At 40.9% G+C, this 12,292-nt stretch overlaps 1 protein-coding gene and 1 long non-coding RNA gene across 3 annotated transcripts in view; one reads left to right on the top strand and one right to left on the bottom strand.

Annotated features, from left to right (window-relative positions):
- Positions 1–12,292, top strand: part of KLHL29 (kelch like family member 29) — a 392,570-nt gene that overhangs the window by 84,120 nt on the left and 296,158 nt on the right. The window lies entirely within an intron of this gene.
- On the bottom strand, positions 1,773–3,346 carry LOC128785197 (uncharacterized). The gene is made up of 3 exons (XR_008429802.1): positions 3,202–3,346; positions 2,925–3,008; positions 1,773–2,234 (listed from the first exon to the last, which is right to left on the bottom strand). It is a non-coding gene; the product is annotated as an uncharacterized LOC128785197 (long non-coding RNA).

A 12,292-nucleotide genomic window follows, 5' to 3' on the forward strand; every position in this document is an offset into this window, starting at 1 on the left:
TGTTCACAGCACCTAATGGAGTGCCAGAAATTAGCAGACTAGGCAGCAGCTGAGTCTTGTTCCAGCATGTGGGGATGGTTGGAGTATGTCAGCTTTAAAGGTTAGCAAGGTGGGCTTGTTTTATCCTCTTCCTTTAGTTCTGTTTTCTGTTCAGAGCTAAGATACAGTGATCGTGGCAGTCTGCCATTGTATTGTCTGTGCAGTTTCCTTTTGCCAGGATAATCATCATCTGGACCCTCTTTTAATTAAATTAGCTCAAACAATGAACCATATGAAAACTGCGCTGGGACTTCAGTGCAACTGCTGCATTCTTTTGGGGAGACTCGCACAGCATTGTTTGGTTTGGAGACTGATGAGGGGACTTGGCTGGGCATGCAGAGGCGGGGAGGCATTTCTTCATACTTGAATTTTCTTGGGCTGAAGTTTTCAAATTGGCAATTTTGAACAGGAGTAGGCTTTTTAATAGGCAACCTCTGTTTTTACTGTTTCTCAGAGGAAAGAGATCTTGTGAAAAACTGCTTCCATTTGAAGATTTTTTTCTGTATTTATAGTTGTTAAATGAAGAAATAAAGAAATTAAGTTGGTTGTTTCTACCATTATTTCCCAGATCATAACGGGTCAGTGGGAAATCTGCTGTCAATTACTGACTTCTTCTTGTTAATCTCTAATTTTTCTTAGCTCATGTATGTTTTGTTTTTTTTTTTTTTTGTAGATCAGTATACAATTTTTTCCTTTTCCCTCCACTACTAACTTCTAACCTCACACTTCCTATGGCACCCTTTACTTATTTTCTGCATTTTTGTTCTCCCTTTGTTTTTCCCTTCTGTACAGTCAAAAGAGATATCAAAATACATGCTTAGAAAATATACCATGAAATGGGGAACAAATGGAAGAAGGGGGAAAAATCATGTGCACTGTCTTTAAAGCGTGCAATTCCTTTTTGCCTTTCCTTAGGCATTCCTGATGTAACACAACTTATTGAATGATCTCTAATTATGCACACATCTTTATTTTTTCTAGTCTTCTGTATGGACTAATAATTAAGTAAATGGTCTTTTCCATTCCAACATACATGGAAAAGGGGTATTGTGATCTTGAACAGTTGTGCAAGGTGAGTGTTTGTTCTTGCACAGCCTAAGCAGCATTTAAGGTGTCAGAACCCCTTCCAAATCATCAAGAAATTTTCAGACAAAATTTCCCAGTTACCTACCTGCCTGTTTGTTAGGAAATGATGGAGAAGATAAGGAAGGATCTTTCTTTGTGAGTGCATTATGCTGGAGGCCCAGCTGCTGGTTTTTTTTCTGTCTGTGTACATTTTGATGTGTAAAAAACATGGAGGCAATGTGATTTATCCTCACTGAAGGATTTTGCAAAAGGGTGGATTCCATTTTCTCTATAGCTCTGTTTTGATAACGTCAGTTACACTTCAGCCAGATATCAAAAAACAGCAATGTAATTTCAGCACAGAAAACAGAAGTCAGAGGATGATTCTTAATCATACTTATACATCCAAAGCAAGGATAGAAGTGTTTTAAAGAAAGCACATCTGCAAAGTACAATGGTTTCCATCCAAAAATGCTACTGTATGTATCTCCCAGGAGACAGCTTGTTCTCTGTCACCATGACAGTGTCTCTTGGTGCAAATGAGGGTCTCAGGAGGTCATTCACTGAAAGGAGAATGTATAAGGGAGCTAGGGGGCTTGCCTTAGCTGCAAACAGCACACCTTTATTTAATGCCACGTGCATGGCAGTACCAGGGATGTGCACTGGAGATGGTGTTGCATGGATATGGAGAGGACAGCTTGAGTCTGAAACATCTGTGAATGGTGGTCAGGACTTTCTGAGGCTGCAGTGCCATTGTTTTCCCCCAGGATATGGGCTGTGTGTCACTGTGCCCTCACACTGGACCATGACCAATGATTCAGCTGGTCCATCCCCCCAGACCTGCCAGTCACCCTCCTGGACTTCCTGAGCTGTCTCCAAAGTGGCACATGGATTAACCAATAGCCATGTGTGCCTTGCAGGAAACCCTGAGTGACCCTCAGGAGATGATTATGATTTGCTCTTTTTTTCTTGAGGGCTGTTTTGATTAAGTGCCCTGGCCTGCCACATAGGGCAGCTACGTCATTGCTTTTGTTTACTGAATAATGGCTGAGGATTTGTGTCTTTGTGAGCGTGCATCAGTTTCTGCTGTTACTTTCTGCAGTGCCAGTACTAATTGTGGTGACAAGAAGCTAGGAAAAAAATGAAACAACATCCTAAAAATCATAGAAGAAATAAAGAATCCATTTCACTTTTAATAAGTCTCATGATTTTTTTTAACGGGCTGATTTGTGATTTTTTTTGTTGTCTTTTGCTACTTTAAGCTACTCATTGCTTTCCTCTTACTGAAGGATTTTGCAAACTGCTAGGTTTATGTTAATACACTAGCTTCATATTAATATGAAAATTATGCAGCTTTTGTACAGTTCCCTTCCATCTCTTTCTTCTGCTGTTTTCTTCTAATTAATGTGCAACAGAGTCCAGCTACATCAGGTAATTTGCCATTTGTCAGATCAGGTGAAGGTAGTTTGGTGCAAAAGGCACTTTAATGACATCTGGGTGAGCTTCTTTGCTAATTGGGTTTCAACATATGCATTATTGCCCACTTTAACTCAGCAGAATCATTTAAGTCTGGTTCCTTCACTGTTATTTTACACTTAGAATTTGTGACATTCAACCTTTATTTTCCAAGGAATATATATTATTTAATTATCAGAGATTGACAGAACCACTGAGGTTGGCAGGCCCCTCATATCCAGTCCAACCTGAGGCTGCCCTCAGTGTCTGCATGTCTGATGCTTTGTTCATGGAATGGCTGAGAGAATCCAGAATTTGGTGATCTTACTGAGAAAATACTATTTAAGGTCAAAAAATCAACATACCTTGCTTATTTAAAACGCTTCAATTCTGGTTTACACATATATCCTCCTGCATCCTTCATGGAAATGGATATGTGCTCCCCTCACCTAGGACACCATTTAGTTACTGTTCTTTATGCCTATAACTGTAGAGTATCTTGATTTTCATACAACTGTGTATTTTCTTTGTTATCTCAGATTCCCTTTTTTACCCAGAAGAGAATTACATTTTCTACCTGTGAGCACTGCTGCTGCAGCAAGTTGGAAAGCAGGATGCTAAAGGCATTTCGTTGGTACTTACTCAGTATGTTGATGTTGCAGTCACAGAAGGAATTGCAGTGTCATGCAAATACACCCAGTCTAGCTTGGTATCTTCAAATGCACCAAAGCAGTTTGTTCAGAAGCTTGTAATGCTCTACTCACAGTCAGATGGGTTTCATAATAAGCTGGTGTACCCTGCTGCTGCTTCAGCTGATTTATGGTGCTTGTATTTACCTTGCAACCCTATGACCATGTCATAAAACTGCTGATGTCGGAAAAGACCTCTGAGATCACTGAGTCCAACCATTAATCCAGCACAGCCATGTTCATCACTGACCTATGTTCCTACATGCTGCATCTAGATGATTATTGAATGCTTCCAGGGATTGTGATTCTATCACTTCCCTGGACAGCCTGTTCCAATGCTTGACCACCCTTTCAGTGAAGAGTTTTCTCTTAATATCCAATCTAAACCTCTCCTAGTGCAACTTGAGACCTCTTGTCCTATCACTTGTCCTTTATTCCTGCATGATATACTTGGAGGTGGGTTGTTTTATTTATTCTTTTTCCTAGGAAAAAGCCCTTCTTTCTTAATGTTTTGCACTTCAAAAGCCCTTATTTCTGTGAATATATTTTTTGGTCAGAAGGGAGTATGGTTAATCACTGACCTGGTTCCCTTGGGGAAACCTGTATTTTAATTTATCTGACCTTCGTCAAAAGCACTTACGCCTGTGGGGCACACTGGGGAATGCATAACCCCCTTTTTGAATCATAACCACAGTAATGCAATATTGTCATACAAAGGAAATTAGAAAAATGGATAATCAGGCTGGAATTATTCAGGAATTTAACTCCAGGGGAATCCTGACTTGCACAGGTGGTACTTAGTTTCCTGTTTCTAGTGCAAGAGCATACTTCTAGCAGCCCAATAGCCCTGTGCCTGGGGAATGGTTTCTGTGTGTCTTTTTAAGGGGGCTGCAGTGCAAAATGTCATGAGAACCAGCTTTTGTCACTGATAAGCAGTTAATGTTTCTTAAAAACTGCAGAATGGGCAGGATTTGGCAACTTCACAGAATGTGGCAGCGTCAGAGCAAGCTGGGCTCCCTTGATGTGACGGGATACACTCCTGACGTGCCAGCCTGTAAGGGCTCAGAGCCCTTGTTCTCATTAATGCTGCTGTTGAACACAAATGCACAGAACCACTTCTTTTTGTCTTCTGCAAAAATCCAAGCTCCTGTGCTCAGAATTGTTTTGACAGTTGGCTTTCCATTAACAGTGGGGAGAAGAGCGAAGAGCCCCTGTCTAGACCTACTTGCAGAACTATTATGGAGAGAAGAATAATCTTACAGGAGAAGTTCCTATTTCCAGGACCTATTTGTACATTCTGACTCCTCTCCGTATAATAGGATTACACATTTCTTATCACAACCACAAACTGGATGTGAGCCAGCCATAAACTGTGCACAGTGTAACAATATGATTGCAGGCGATCTTTTTTTCCCCTTCTCTCCTTTTTCTCTCCATTTCTTCTTATTCTGCGTTAACAGGGGAAAAAAATCATATTAGTGTAGGATGAATCATAAAGCATCACTTAAAACATTCCTATAGCCCAATATAGAAGCAAACCCACTTGACCAATGGAAAGTAATTACAGACAAGAAGTGTGCCTTAGGAGGAAAAGATATTGATGTTTGAAGTGTTTCCTGAATGCATACATTTGAATCTGGGGAAAGAATTAAGATTCTGTTGCTTTGAGGGAATCTTCATCTATTCATATGATAAACGTGGGAGTGACACTTAAAGCTGAATGACTGTGGACTGGCACTCATTGCATTGCATTGCTGTTTTCCTTAGCATGTGGGTTTGATTTACATAGTACTGTGGCAGTATTCTCTCTGCTCTGAAGTGTACTGGCTTCTAATATAGGGAACAGATAAAGTTTGTTTGGCCTGAAGTGTCTTAAAGCTAAATAAATTCTAAAAGGGGAAATCTGGGCATGTGGTGACTACCATTAAATAGGATTTAAAAAAAAAAAAAAAGGGTAGAGGGAAGAAGCCCACCCTCTTAAAAAAAAAAAATCATAATATACATAATTAGAAGTGGAAGTCTTTTATGGTTCCTACTGTTAAATGTTGCTGTAGCCATCTGCAGGGAAATGTGCATTCCTGGAGTCTGGCCAGACTTCAGCATTGTTCTGTGAGGAGAAGACGACCCAGATTGCCCTTCCCCACGTCTGTACCAAGCACATTCGCTGTAGCTATTTTGGGATTTTTAAACCTTGGTCTGGGAAAGTAGGATGAGTCGTAGCAGTCATTTCAAAGGTAGAGCCTCTGTTGAAGCTGGGCTGAACTATGAACAAGTGTTAAATGGTATTTGCGATCTGCTCTGCATCTCGAGGCTGCAAAATAGAAATGTTTGTCACTTGCTAACCTCCATTTATGAAATATGTTCTTGCAGGAGATGAGAGTGTCATTGTTCTCTTGCTGTTTGGACTAGCTTGCAAATTGGGGCAGAAGAAGAATAGCTTTCAAATAGTTTTGTACCTTAGTCCTAGTTTTGGAAGGACAACGCTTTGAAGATACTTGCTAGGTTATGTCAGCTCTGAGGTCTTTTGTTTGTCCTGGATCCCTCTTTTCCTCCCTGAAGCAAATGTGAACTTAAGAAAGGAGTGTGTGGGAGTGAGGATTCGGTTCTGGCAGGGATGCTGACCTTAAGGCAGACGTGGATGGGGATAACTGAAGGGCTTTCTCTCCCTTTACCCGTATGAATTAGGGTGAAATCGTTTGTGCTAGATATTTGCATTTGGTGTCTTCCTGAAGAAAGCCTGCTCACTGAGTTGTTAGAAAAAGAGCATTTTTAACTGAATTTTGCTGGCCATTTGTAGGAGGCTCAAAAACTTCTAATCAGGGTAAAAGTGTCTTGCTATAAGTACATAATGAAAAAAGCATAAATGTTCAAGCTGGGTGGGAAAAACTCAAGTCAAAGCTGTGGTCACTAAAGGCACCAAGTGCTTCTCAAGCAAGCGTAGGTGGCATCTTGGCTGGGGCAGCTGCTGCTGTGTTCTTGGCCCACAGATTTTATTAACTCAGTTACAGAAAAAAATTGTCAAATGAAACTGTATTAGTCATGATTCTGAGGAGTGGTTTTGGGAAGGGTGGGGAGGAAGGCTAACACAACATGAACCAGTTCTCTCTGGGTGGGGCTTTTCAGATTTCCAAGTCCCCTTCTCCCACCCTGAACCTTAACTGTGTTGTGTCTTTTTGAGCTGTCTGAAGTAATTCTGGAAGTTGTTGAGGGTCTAGTCACACATTTAGTCTGTAAATTGTATGTAATGTTATCTGCATTTATTTCAGTATTCAAGAATTGTTTCATTAATTTATTTTAAAAGCGTGGGAAATAACAGTTTTGAAAAAAAAAAAAAAAACAAACCAACAAAAACCACCACAACCAAAAGACAGTTAGCATGAAGCTTTATTGGGAATTTAATGTACAAGTTAGGAAATTAAAAGTTCCTGCAATAAATGTGACTCTTCTGTTACAGGTATACTGCAACATAAATTCCCCAGCCTCTACAACAACACTAATTTCTGAATATGTGCAAGATGGTTGACGAAGACTGGTTAGGAGAATTACAGCCTTGTTTTTCCTAGCTACTTCATTTAAATTCTTGACCTTAATGTTCTGTTAGCCTTCCATTTTCATGCTAATCTACTTCAGAAAAATAAAGTACAAACCATAAGTATCTTGCAACTCAAAGAACTTGGAGGGAGAGAGAGATTGCATTAATTTTTTGTGGCTTCATCGGTGTTGAATCCGTGACCACTGATACTGGTGCTGACATCCCTTGTCTTCATGGAAGTTGTCAATGGACCTATATGATCTGCTCTCCCTGAGACTGAGAAAATGGGATAGAAAGCAGTTTTTCATTTCGAGAGTGTGTAAATCATTTTTGGGCCCCACGTGGGACACTTTTGGGGCTGCTGGGAATGGGGAGGTGAGTAGGAGAACACATCTATGGGGTGCAAGGTGGAACCATTGCATCTCTGCAGGGGTAGGATCCATGTGGGGGACTACTCTGTCCCAGCCAGCCTTTGAGGTTCTTTTTAGGTCTGTGTCCTCTTTGCAGATATGTCCCTGTCTTGCTGACCTCCTGCTGGGATCACTGTTGTGATATTGCACTCACATGATGTGGGGGTTTTTTTGTGTGGTTTTTTTTTTATTGCAGTCATGATGTGTAGCATTTTCATGGTGCAGTATTCACTCAGAGCAGGACATGCAGACTTCTGGGGGCTCTTTCCCAGCTTTCCAGAGCTACAGTAAATCACACTTCTCTGAATTGCAGGAAATTTGAGCCATCTTTGCTGGGCCCCTGTCAGCAGTTAGCGTTTACTTCAGGACATTGTACAATTTCCCACTTGCATAAGAAACTGGCACACAGAACTGATAAAGAATCACTTCTGAATGTGGGTCACCCTTTGTGTGGCATCAGGCTGTATGTGGTGCTGGCAGAGCTGAGAGCCAAGAAGAACAAAGTTCCAGAAGTAGCCTCTACAAACTAGTTAGAGGCCCCTGGGAGACTGAAAACTGATTTTGTAAAATAAATCTCTGTCATATTTCATATGCAATGCAATACTAGTCCCTTTTTGAATTCTCTCGTGGCTAAACACTTCTATCATGTCCTTACCACCTGCTGCAAATCCAACAAGAAAACAAAAACAACCAAATCTTAAGTTGTAGCAGCTGAACCCATTTCAAATAGATCGTAAAAGCTATTGTTTACGATAAGTGTTATCTGATTGCTGGCAGAACCTGTGTTTATTGCTTTTTCCATTGTACAGAGAGATTTGTAAGTAGACAGAAGTCTATAATTATACTTAGTGGGACTGGAGAGCATATAAAGCATAAAATGAAATTGCTTGGTTTTAATCTGAAGTAGCATCACATCAAATTTTCCCCTTTTTTACATATCTTGGAACAAATATTTTGCTTTGAATAACATTGGAGGACATTTTGGGACTATCAGGAACATACTCTGTGCAGACTGTTTCCGTGTACTTAATGTTTCAAAATATTTTCACTGAAAGTCAAACACTGTGTGCTTATTGTGCCGGTGGTCATGAAGAAAAGCTATAAAGTGCAGTCTGACAAGTGTCATTGACTATCCAGAGTGAATCTTTCATTTCAGAACAGTAATTGGATCTTTTTCCCTCTCTGATTAAAAAAACAACAATAAACAAGCCAAGTGCAAATGGATCGGACAGTTCATTGTTTTCCATGTTCTAGCAGTCCACTTTAGAGCTCATTCTTTTTTTTTTTTATTTCCCACATGAAGAACAGAAAAGCCCAAATTATGTATATAATCCCAAGTTACAGCTGTAAAGTCTCAGCTCAGATATATTCAGTTGTATGTTTTTGGATGTGCTTGGCTTCATGTCTTTATTATTTATTGACAGTTTATAATATATTAGGTTTTTTTGTGGAGATAGAAAAATATTAATATAATATTTTCGTATTTTTATTTTCTCCAGTAGTGTCACACTTCATGCTAACAAAGCAGTCAACAACCCAATCCTCCTGGCAGTCACAACAGTCAGGAACAGAGAAGTGTGATCCACCATGACCAGGGTTTAATTTGATATTAGATGAGCCTTACTGCTGCCCTGTTCTCATTTTTGTTCTGGTGGTGCTGGCCAAGGTTGGTTGCTGTGACATTTCTTCCAGCTGCCTCAGTCATAAAGTCATGGAATGGTTTGGATTGAAAGGAGCCTTAAAGATCCTCTAGTTCCAGCCCCCGAGCCATGCCAGGGACATGTTCCACTGGAAGTCATCCATGTTCATCTAGACACAATTAAGTGAATCCTTAAGAATTTGAGATGTTGACTCAGTGAGAGCTGCCCACCATTGTCCAGGAGAGATGGTTTTACTTAGGGGTAAAACCTGCATGTTACAATCCCTGTGAGATGAGGAATGAGGGGGTTGATTCCCTCAACCAAAAGAAGGGGTTGATCTGTGGTTTTTGTCTGTTAAGGCTCTATCTGTACCGAGAAGATCAGCATACAGGCATTTTGACTAGGTAGGAGCTAACCTTGGTGGTGGTGAGTGCTGGACAGCCACAAGGGCAACACCTTTACCCTCTGCAAAAGCAGGGGAGGGAAGGGGAGGATCACATCTGAAAGGACCATTTTGGGAACACACTGAAAGCACTTCTCTGCTTTTAAATCAAAAGCAATGAAGGGTAGACCCTGTGAAAGAAAATTCAGAATTTCATGACCCAAATTCCTTTGAACTCAGAATGCTTAGTGTATTACAAGTCTGGACCATTGTGATAGCTTGTCTTAAAATAAGACTAATCTAAATTAGTCTTAAGTCTAGAACTTAATCTAAATGTTCACTGTCTTACAGAATGTGCCTGTAGGAGCATACTTGGCACAATCTGAATGTCAGATCTTTGAAATCCATTCTTCCAGTATTTGCCCCTTAGACTCACACATGCCTGGTAATAACACAAATTATATTGAATCATCTGATCACGATGCTGGGTCAAGAAAAATGTACCAGCATGTCCAAGAGCAAGAGGAGCAGGTTGGTTTGGACTCCCACCAAGCTTGACTAGCCTACTTACATATTTTGAAATTGCAGCTAAAGCTAATGGTCTAGGTTGGAGGCATGGAACAATGATATTATCTGCTCAGCTGGGTGGAATTCATTTCACAGATGCTCGTGCATGTACTGGTGCCATAAAAATGAAACGGTACTTGGTCAAGAGGATTTTAAAAATATCAGACTCTTCAGGTCATGACAGGTATTGCCAAGTAATGTAAGATCACGTGAGTTCTGTACAAGGACAGGCAGCAGCTGTCTTACACATGCAGTCCAGAAATGCCTGCAGATGTCCACTCTCTGTCCCTTCTTCCATGCTACTAGCTGCTAAATTTATCCCAACAATTTGGAAGAACATAAAGACTTTAAAGACTTAAACCCAAAGTACACCATTGCCCTCTGCAAAGAGGAGGAGCCCTCTTGGGCATGCCAGATCTTGAGGCTCCTGGAACAGCTGAGAGATCCCATGGTAGAACTTGAGCTGGACCTGCTGTACACTGTTACTTGTCTTCTAGAGAACTGAAGAGCGGGGTGCTGCATCAGCTCTTCTCCTTTATTTTCAGTATTAAGGACAGGTTTTTCTTTTCACCTTTAAATTTACATTAGAATTCTTGCATGATTTCATTCTTCTTTCTGCTTTGAAAAGCTAGAAAAGTAATTTAAAAATATCTTCGTTGTATTGGCCAAAAAAATCTCTTTCACTTTTGTTTCCTTATGCTCTGTGTTCCTACCTCTGATCTGTGTACCAAACCTGCCAGGGTGAAATTCAGATGTGGTTTAGAGTGTCTCACCCTGGTGACATGGTCATCTCTGACAGCTTTCTTTGTCAGCCTGTAGCAGTAGTTTCATATGATGAAGACAGGGAATAAATGTCTGAAAAGCAAATACGGTTGTAAAGCCCAGTGACAGAGGCATTAATTTCCTCTCTCTGAAAATGCACCATCATTCCCATTTCAAAGATAAGAGAATGCATCCATAGAAAACAAAACCATCTCCTTCACTCTGTTTCTGTTGGGAGCATTCCTTGGAAATATTGGCCATTTGTGGTATATTTTAGAAACCAGAAGACTATTTATGGAAGTTGCTGACAGTAACTGCAGGAAGCTTTTCTGTGTTGCACAGTCCAGTTTGCTCAAACTGGATGATGCCTCTCCACTGAGACTGCTGTCAAACCAGTGGGTGACATATGGGCAGCACTTGGGAGCTGGTCAGAAGTCACTGGAGGCCACTAGTTTCATATCTAGAGAGCAGTAAAATTGTAGGAGCCTTAGATGGGCTGTTTGACTAAACCTTGAATAAGACTATTCTTTCAAAGTATTTCTGTTACATCTATATCCTACAGCCCTGACTGTCTTGAGGATAGCTACAAGAAAGGTTCACCAAGTATGTGCTATATATATTAAAGATATGTTTACTATTTAAAAAAAAAAAGAAAAGAAATGCATTATCCTTTTACTGCTGGGTTTAGAAAAGATGAACATGTAGAAGTTGCTGATGAATTGGGGTGGCTGGTTTATGTGCCATGCTTGGGCTCTCCTTGCTCAACACATTGGAAAAATTTAGGCTTCTTGCCTTGAGTGTATGGCTGCCTTCTGCTGGTTGCTAGAAGACCATAGCATTAAATATAGCATTAAATCCATTTCCCCCAACATGTCAAAGCTTCAGGCATTCACATCCATCTATTCAAACCTTATTTTTTGGACCTTTCCCAAAGGCAGGCTCTCTACTCCTCTGACTAAAAATCCAAACTGGCATGTGATGTTCTTTTTTCCTATTGTTACAAAACCAGTGCCAGCAGTTGAGGTACAAAAGCTGATAGATGCTGTGGTGGGTAAGAGCAGTCAGTTCACTGGTAGAGATGCTCAGAAATGAAACTCAGATGCAGCTATGGACTTTGGGAGTTCACAAAACTTCAGTTAAGTGTCTCCTCTCTGGGTTGTAATAGTATTGCAGCTGTAGGCTTGAGAGGCTCTTTCCTTATTCTTTGGGACACTGAAAAAACTGACAGGTGAAGGAAAACTCATTGAAGATGTAGGATAACTTAGGTTACTGTGCTGATGTACCGGAGCATGTGGAGAGAAGCTCCCCGGGGTTGAGGCAAGGCAAAGGTCCCCCGAGCCCCAGCAGCACTCCTGGCTACACCCTGCATCACGCTCCGGGGACGCTCCAGCAGCCCTTTGGATATTTTTCATGTTCTGCAGCAGTGTTTTCCCTTGGCCCATATGTTTTCCCTTTTGTATAGGGCTCTGCTTCCTTGCCTGAGGAACTGTTGCAGACATCTATTTCCCTCATCCTTTCTGAGCCTTTTCTAAGCTTCCTTCCCCTTGCAAGTCTTTGATATATTCCCTTCCCTTCCTGATCTGAAGACTGGTAAGCACAGCAGGTGAGGAGTGCTAGTGCTGCATCCACTGCTAATTGGGCTCACAGGCTCATTCAGAGAGCACTGGCAAGTGATGTGCTGAGTTAATCAGGAGCTAGGTTTGTAGGAGAATGTTCGTATTATGTAGGGTAAGTAGAGATTTGCATGTCAG

Source organism: Vidua chalybeata, chromosome 3 (assembly GCF_026979565.1).
Source record: "Vidua chalybeata isolate OUT-0048 chromosome 3, bVidCha1 merged haplotype, whole genome shotgun sequence".
Lineage (NCBI taxonomy): Eukaryota > Metazoa > Chordata > Aves > Passeriformes > Viduidae > Vidua > Vidua chalybeata.